The following is an 8118-nucleotide window of genomic DNA, read 5'->3' on the forward strand; positions in this document are numbered from 1 at the left end:
CTTGGTGATTTCGTCACCTCTTTTACGTTTAAGTTGGTCGATGAACCGATAAACACACACAGCTCGCAGACAACGTTCCCATTTGGAGAAACGACAGAACTGTACTAACTGCTGTTCCGCTTTTTCCTGATGAACATGGATGGGCCGAAGCTCTTCTGCTGTTGAACCAGGAAGCTCCTTCGGTTTGGGCCACGTGTGTGGAGGGTCGTATAAGAAGCTCGGTCCTCGAAACCAACGGTGGTTGCTGTTGATCTGGAGCCAATCTTTCCACTCCGTCGCATCATCTGAAACGTTCAATCGCGAGGGTACGTAGTGCCATTCGTCCACCTTCGTTGTGTCCAGGATTTCAGACACTCGACACGCCACAACAGAACAGTGGTTGAATCACTCCAGAAAAATCGACGGACGATAACTAGAGTGTGGTTTTCCGCCACTGACTTTGCTAATCTGACTCCCAGTAGTGCTGCCTGCAACTCAAGACGAGGAACTGAAAGAGGTTTGAGTGGGGCCACCTTCGTCTTCGATGAAACCAGCACACAGCGCACTTGAGATTTGTCCACAGTTCGGAAGAACGCAGACGTCACGTACGCCTCCTCGCTAGCATCGACGAATATGTGCAGCTCAAGAGATTCGAAGCTTTCCGGATGGTATCCCGGAAAATAACACCTCGGAATGCCATTGGCCACAAAGGTTTTGGCATGCAAAGCCAAAGGATACCAACGTTTCTAACTTGTCCGGCTTCGGAGATGGAGTTGCGTGAACCTTGTGAAGAAGTGAGTTGATAATTAAATCCGGCCGTCCATAAAGAGTCTGCAGAGTTGTAACTATCAATGGGACCGACGATGGCTCCAGAAGCAAGCTCCTTACTGCTTCGAGTGCGTTACCTTTAAGACTCCGCTGCAAACGCATCAAATTTTCCCCATTGGAGAAACCACACAACTGTGTCGTGTTCTGGTAGCAACTTACGAGCAACGGCCACTCGACAGGATCGCCCGAAAAGATTGGAAGCTCCTTGGGAACGATGTGCCTGGCAGCGAGTTGTTGAGATGTCGGAGCACTAATCCACGGTTCAGTTGCTGGTACGAGGACAGATGTTGAGTCGGAAGGCAGAATCGGAATCGTATGACCACTATTTACGGCGATTGAAGACACTATTGGGGTCGGATTACTCGGAACTGTTCGTACATTGGGCAATATTGGCAGACCGGAAGAGGAAGCAACTGGATGATCAGCGAAGTGCACGGAGGGGGCAGTAACGGGGCGGACATAGGGGGTGCTTTTGTACATTGGGTGAAACGTTGATGCATCTCTCCGAAGAGCTTGAGGGGGCTTGTATGGGTCGGTTACGCCGAAGGGAGTATGTTCAATTAATGAAGAAAGCCTTGGTACTTTGAACGTTACATTCGAATGCAATGCATTTGTTCTACTTTGTGGTAAAATGTAATCAGAGCATAATTGACTCACCGTGGTAACTGCTGCTGGTGCATACTGCTTAGTGGTAAGTGCTTCGAGGCCGGACGACTGGTCGTGCTGAGAGACAGTTGGATCCAAGATTACCTAGCACGGTTGTGGACCACCTGTCGTTGCTGGTATTGTAGCGATATTCTCCTGCTGCGACGAACTTGTTTCATGGACATTGGCAACCGGGTGATTACCACTCACAGGTTGGCTTGACGACGATGGACCCACTTGCTGTGTATACGGCTTTGACGGACATAGTTGTACGCCAAGGAATTTCCGCTGAATCTCCTGCAAGTCCACAGTGAATTGCCCTTTTGGTAGCGGTTGATGTGCGACAGGTACGTCCCAAGTTAGGCTCCAGTCCAATGGATCCTGCGCGTGGAACTCCGGCTCAGCTGGTTGCCTACGATTTGCTTCAGAAGTAGCGCCTTGGGCCAGTGGCAGGCTTGGATTGAGCCCGAAGGTGAGCTTTGCTTGTTGTCCGGATTTCGGCGTTGAAGCCGCAGCGAATGTCGTTGTAGCCGATGGTTTCTGTTTGTGAACGGTACCGGTGCATAATTCCGTGCCAGCGGGAATGCCACTGCATCCGATGCCAGAGCCTGAATTTGCGACGGGTTCGTTCTGAAGCCACTGTTCCACTAATTGGATACTGGACATCGAGTTATCGGAGATCTCAACGCTCAGGTTGGCCAGGAGGAGTAATTTAGACCGATTATAGGGAAGTTCAGCGCTCACCAACTTACGAACGAAAACGGCCTCAGACTGATTGATTACGCCGCCTCCAAAAACATGGCCATACGTAGTACCTACTTCCAGCACAGCCTCCCGTATCGGTACACCTGGAGATCACCCCAACAGACTGAATCGCAAATCGACCACGTTTTGATTGATGGAAGACACTTCTCGGACATTATCGACGTCAGAACTTATCGCGGCGCAAACATCGATTCGGACCACTACCTAGTGACGGTTAAAGTGCGCCAACGACTCTCCGTTGTGAACAACATTGGGTACCGACGCCCACCACGGTACAACCTGGAACGACTCAAGCTACCCGCAGTCGCAAATGATTACGCGCAAATCCTTGAAGCAGCATTGCCGGAAGAGGGAGAGCTCACCGAAGCCCCTCTTAAGGACTGCTGGAGTAGTCTCAAAGCAGCCATTACCAAAGCAGCGGAAGGAGCCATTGGGTTCGTGGAAGGAAATCGACGGAACGGGGGTCGCGACCCACAGTTTGGGAATCTATGGACTAGACTGATCAAAGCAACGATGGATAGTGTACAGTGCTGCGTGAAGATATCGGGTGCATTATCGGACCCGTTTGAAACACGCAAAGGACTTCGACAAGGCGATGGTCTTTCCTGCCTCCTGTTCAATATTGCGCTAGAAGGTGTTATGAAACGGGCGGGTTTCAACATGCGGGGCACGATCTTCAATAAATCCAGCCAGTTCATCTGCTTTGCTGACGACGTGGACATTGTCGGAAGAACGTTCCAGGTGGTTTCTGAATAGTATACCAGGCTGAAACGTGAAGCAGATCGGGTTGGATTGAAGGTAAATACGTCGAAGACGAAATATCTGCTGGCTGGAGGAACCGAGCGCGATAGAGCTCGCATTGGCAGACGCGTGATGATCGACGGGGATGAGTTCGAGGTGGTGGACGAATTTGTCTACCTCGGATCATTGGTTACGTCGGATAACAACTGCAGCAGAGAAATTCGAAGACGTATCATTGCCGGAAGTCGTGCTTACTACGCCCAAGAAACACACATGTTATAATTGAGCATTTTCAACTGATATTTAACAAGATTTGGTCATATATAAGTCAATAATGCTTAATTATAACATGTGTGTTACTTGGGCGGACTCCGAAAGACCTTGCGGTCTGGGAAGCTTCACTTCCGTATTAAGTGTACCATGTACAAGACGCTGATAAGACTGGTAGTCCTCTACGGGCATGAGACGTGGATAATGCTCGAAGAGAACCTGCAAGCGCTAGGAGTTTTTGAACGACGTGTTCTTAGGACGATCTTCGGCGGAGTATGTGAGAACGGGGTATGGAGGAGAAGAATGAACCACGAGCTTGCGCAACTCTACGTTGAACCCAGTATCCAGAAAATCGCCAAAGCTGGAAGGGTGCGATGGGCGGGACACGTTGTGAGAATGCCGGACATCAATCCCGCAAAAATGGTGTTCAACTCAAATCCGGCCGGTACAAGACGAAGGGGAGCGCAACGAGCTAGGTGGTTTGACCAAGTGGAGCAGGATCTTGGAAGTGTGGGGCGATCGAGAAACTGGATGTTAGCAGCCATGGATCGAGTTAGTTGGCGTAACATTATGGCGCAGGTCATGCCTTGAAGGACGTAGAGCCAGCAAAAGTAAGTAAGTACTAGCCATGAGATGCATCGAAAAAGGCGGTCAAAGTTCCAATGTCACTCCACACGGCGTCGGTGATACTGTTTAAAACTTCGGGTCTGTGTATTAGAATCTGATAATCCTAGAGAGATAGTCACCCGTAGATCCACCATTGTTGAACCAACCACCGAAAATGGGGCTGTATGCAGCATTTCGAAATCTGATCGCTTCCTGACATTATTCAATTATCCCCCTTCCAATTACATCACATCCGAACGAAATCCTTTCAAAACAAACAAATCCCCTCGGCCTTAATGCATTCTAATTGCAGTCTGTTAATGTCCAGCCACTCACTGATCCTCCTTTTCGGCCACTGTAATTAGTTTCTAATTCTCTGGCAGCCCTTTTTTCCCATCGGGAGCGAGTGGGATGAAAGCGAAATCACTTCCCCTTTCAATTTAGCCGATAGTTTTCTGGCTACCGATTATCGATCGATCCGAGCCTAGATCTTGGATCTCTCTGTTCTGAAGCTTTTGAAGACGACGACGAATACATTATTGGGATGACGACTGAGTTGGATGTGTGACGCCAAAGGCATTGCTCAGCGAAAACAATACCCGGGCAAGACTAGAACCAAGAATCGAGAACCGGGCCCGGATCGGAGCTCTATAATTAGGGGGCAAGCGAGCCGAAATTCTACCCCGGGAGAATCGCATCGCAGCCACAAAAGCAAAAGTGACCAGGAAGCGCGAGATTTTCGAGATCCATTAAAGAAATGTTGCTACTGGAAGAATGGACCAAGGCGTTGGGATGCCGGATAGGTTGCGATAAGAAGAAGACGTTGAAGAAGCTGGGGTTGATCTAGGCGCGACGCAAAGTGCGATTCTATTGAATTTCGGGGCTTTCGTCGTCGGTTGGAAATGGAAACGAAGAGGAGGCGCGGAAGCGAATCAATCGAGCATCGATCTACAGAGGATGAGGTATAATTATTTTCCACTTCGGATGAATGGAACTGGTTTCGTCTACTTGTTTCACTAGATGTTTGTCATTAATTTAAAATTTTGTGATAACTGTTGATCGTGTACCACATGAAGCGTCCAAGTCCAATCCAATCCAATCCAATCCAATCCAATCCAATCCAATCCAATCCAATCCAATCCATCCAATCCAATCCAATCCAATCCAATCCAATCCAATCCAATCCAATCCAATCCAATCCAATCCAATCCAATCCAATCCAATCCAATCCAATCCAATCCAATCCAATCCAATCCAATCCAATCCAATCCAATCCAATCCAATCCAATCCAATCCAATCCAATCCAATCCAATCCAATCCAATCCAATCCAATCCAATCCAATCCAATCCAATCCAATCCAATCCAATCCAATCCAATCCATCCAATCCAATCCAATCCAATCCATCCAATCCAATCCAACCAATCCAATCCAATCCAATCCAATCCAATCCAATCCAATCCAATCCAATCCAATCCAATCCCAATCCAATCCAATCCAATCCAATCCAATCCAATCCAATCCAATCCAATCCAATCCAATCCAATCCAATCCAATCCAATCCAATCCAATCCAATCCAATCCAATCCAATCCAATCCAATCCAATCCAATCCAATCCAATCCAATCCAATCCAATCCAATCCAATCCAATCCAATCCAATCCAATCCAATCCATCAATCCAATCCAATCCAATCCAATCCAATCCAATCCAATCCAATCCAATCCAATCCAATCCAATCCAATCCAATCCAATCCAATCCAATCCAATCCAATCCAATCCAATCCAATCCAATCCAATCCAATCCAATCCAATCCAATCCAATCCAATCCAATCCAATCCAATCCAATCCAATCCAATCCAATCCAATCCAATCCAATCCAATCCAATCCAATCCAATCCAATCCAATCCAATCCAATCCAATCCAATCCAATCCAATCCAATCCAATCCAATCCAATCCAATCCAATCCAATCCAATCCAATCCAATCCAATCCAATCCAATCCAATCCAATCCAATCCAATCCAATCCAATCCAATCCAATCCAATCCAATCCAATCCAATCCAATCCAATCAATCCAATCCAATCCAATCCAATCCAATCCAATCCAATCCAATCCAATCCAATCCAAGCTCAAGAACCGCGCAGAGGGGTCTATTTTATTCCTTCAGGTACACGAGGTGCCAATGGTACGCCATGCCCAGCATTTACCAGCTCCATTGTCTTACGACCCGATTCCATTTAAGAACTAATTGATGTTGCAAATCTCTGATCTAGATCGTTTATTGTGGTTCCTGTCCATATGTTATATTCGGAAAAATTTGGAAATTATGTCAGAAAAGAATTTTCCCAGAGTCTTTTCCAAATATTTCTGTAGGGATTTCACTAGAAACACCTTCAAGATAATCTCTACAGTGATCCATACAGCGATTTTTCCAGTGATTCCACTTAAGATTTAGCCAGATATTCCGCAAGGCAGAACTTTTAATCGCAACCAGATTTTCCTTCAGACCGGTTAAGATAGGTCCCCAGGATTATCTCCAGCAATTCATCTAATTCCATCCAGGGATTTTATGAAGGATTATTCCAGGATTATCCTCCAAAGATTTCACAAGAAGTTACTTAAGGAGTTCCTGCAGGAATACCTCTTCCCACTCCTCCATGGATTCCTTCGGTATTTTTTTCAATGAAATTCATCCAGGAATTTCACCAGGAATTGCTCCAACAGCTGGTCCAGGGATTATTTCAGAATTTTCAAGCGATCTCTAATGGCATTCCTACAGATTTCTCAACAAGTTCTTCCAGAGACTTCTCGAAAGATTCGTTTAGAAAAATCTCTACAGGGATTTCTGCAGAAATGTCACCAAGAATTTCTCCAGGGCACTATGGTCGGGATCTATATAAAAGGGTGGCCAAAACTACCAAAAACTTTTTTGAGATTTGAGTTCTTTTAAAATATATTTAACCACTGTTCATATACATTTTGATCTAATTCGGTCAAAAACAAACAAAAGCCCAGTCTGATAACATTTTTAATAAAAAAAAACAATTTAAAAAAAAAGTTACGTGATATGTGAATAATTCCTTCTGAAATAATAGAAACGCCAAATAACATATTCAGATTATATATTTCATCGATTAAGGCGATAAAACTAGTTCTGGCCAAACTTCATTTTTTTCGACCATTGTGCAGGAGTTACATGTGAACAACTAGGATTACAACAGACGTAACTCCAGAAATTCCTCTATGGATTCCTACTAGAATCGCTCTGAAATTCCACAAGTAATTTCTACAAGAATTATATGAGTAATTACTTCACGAATTTTTCAAGGCTTTCTCCTACAGACACCTTTAGCGAAATCGTTACAAGATTTACCCAAAAAATTCACTAGAGAGCTGTTCTGAGTATCCAAAACTGTTTCCAGGGATGCCTCCCAGAATTCCCCTAGGAGTTCAATTTTTTTTCAGAAATTCATTTCCTAAAGAAATGTTAGGAGAGATCTCTGGATAGATTCCTAGCGATCTGCAGAAGAACTTCTAAGGAAAAATATACAGCCATTCCATGAAAAACCGATCTAGTGGGTCACCGAATTCTGTGAAAATTTGCTATTTTGTTCCTTTGCCGAAATAAGGATACACGTGTGTTTGGATATTTTTTATTAGGGGACCATTTCCAAAATACGGTGACCAGAAAAATCGTGATTTTGCAAGAAAATATTTAAAAAAATCATAATCTTTGAACCGCATGACCGATTTTCAATTTTCTTGGACGAAATGAAAGCTAAAGATTTTGACTTAAAAATATATATAAATTGGTTTTGTACATTAAAAATCAATACTTTCCGTTTTTTTTTTGTTTTGAAGGACTGGGGACCAAAGGGGCTGTTGCTGTTCTCATGTTTTCTTGTAATTTCAGTGAATTTTACGTTTACGGTCAATTTGCGATGCATGTTTTTTATTTTTTGTTTTTTTTTTCAATAAAAAAGCAGTTATTTTTTGTTGGCACACACTGTAGGTTTCAGTGGAATAGAATCTTTATTCTTTAAAAATCATGACTTTTGAACAGCTCAACCGATTTCCAATCTTTTTTATGGAATGAAAACTTAAGATTTCAACCTTTCAGAAAAAAAAACTTCGAAAAAAAAATTACATGACAAGGTATAGAAAATTTTAGTTTTTTTTTTAGTAAATTTCTGTAAAAGTTGCTTGAAAAATTTCAGGAGGAACCTTTGTATAGATTTTCTTGCAGTAAATCTAAATGAAAGATAAAATCTGTAGAAT

This window comes from Aedes aegypti, chromosome 3 (genome assembly GCF_002204515.2).
Source record: "Aedes aegypti strain LVP_AGWG chromosome 3, AaegL5.0 Primary Assembly, whole genome shotgun sequence".
NCBI classification, from domain to species: domain Eukaryota; kingdom Metazoa; phylum Arthropoda; class Insecta; order Diptera; family Culicidae; genus Aedes; species Aedes aegypti.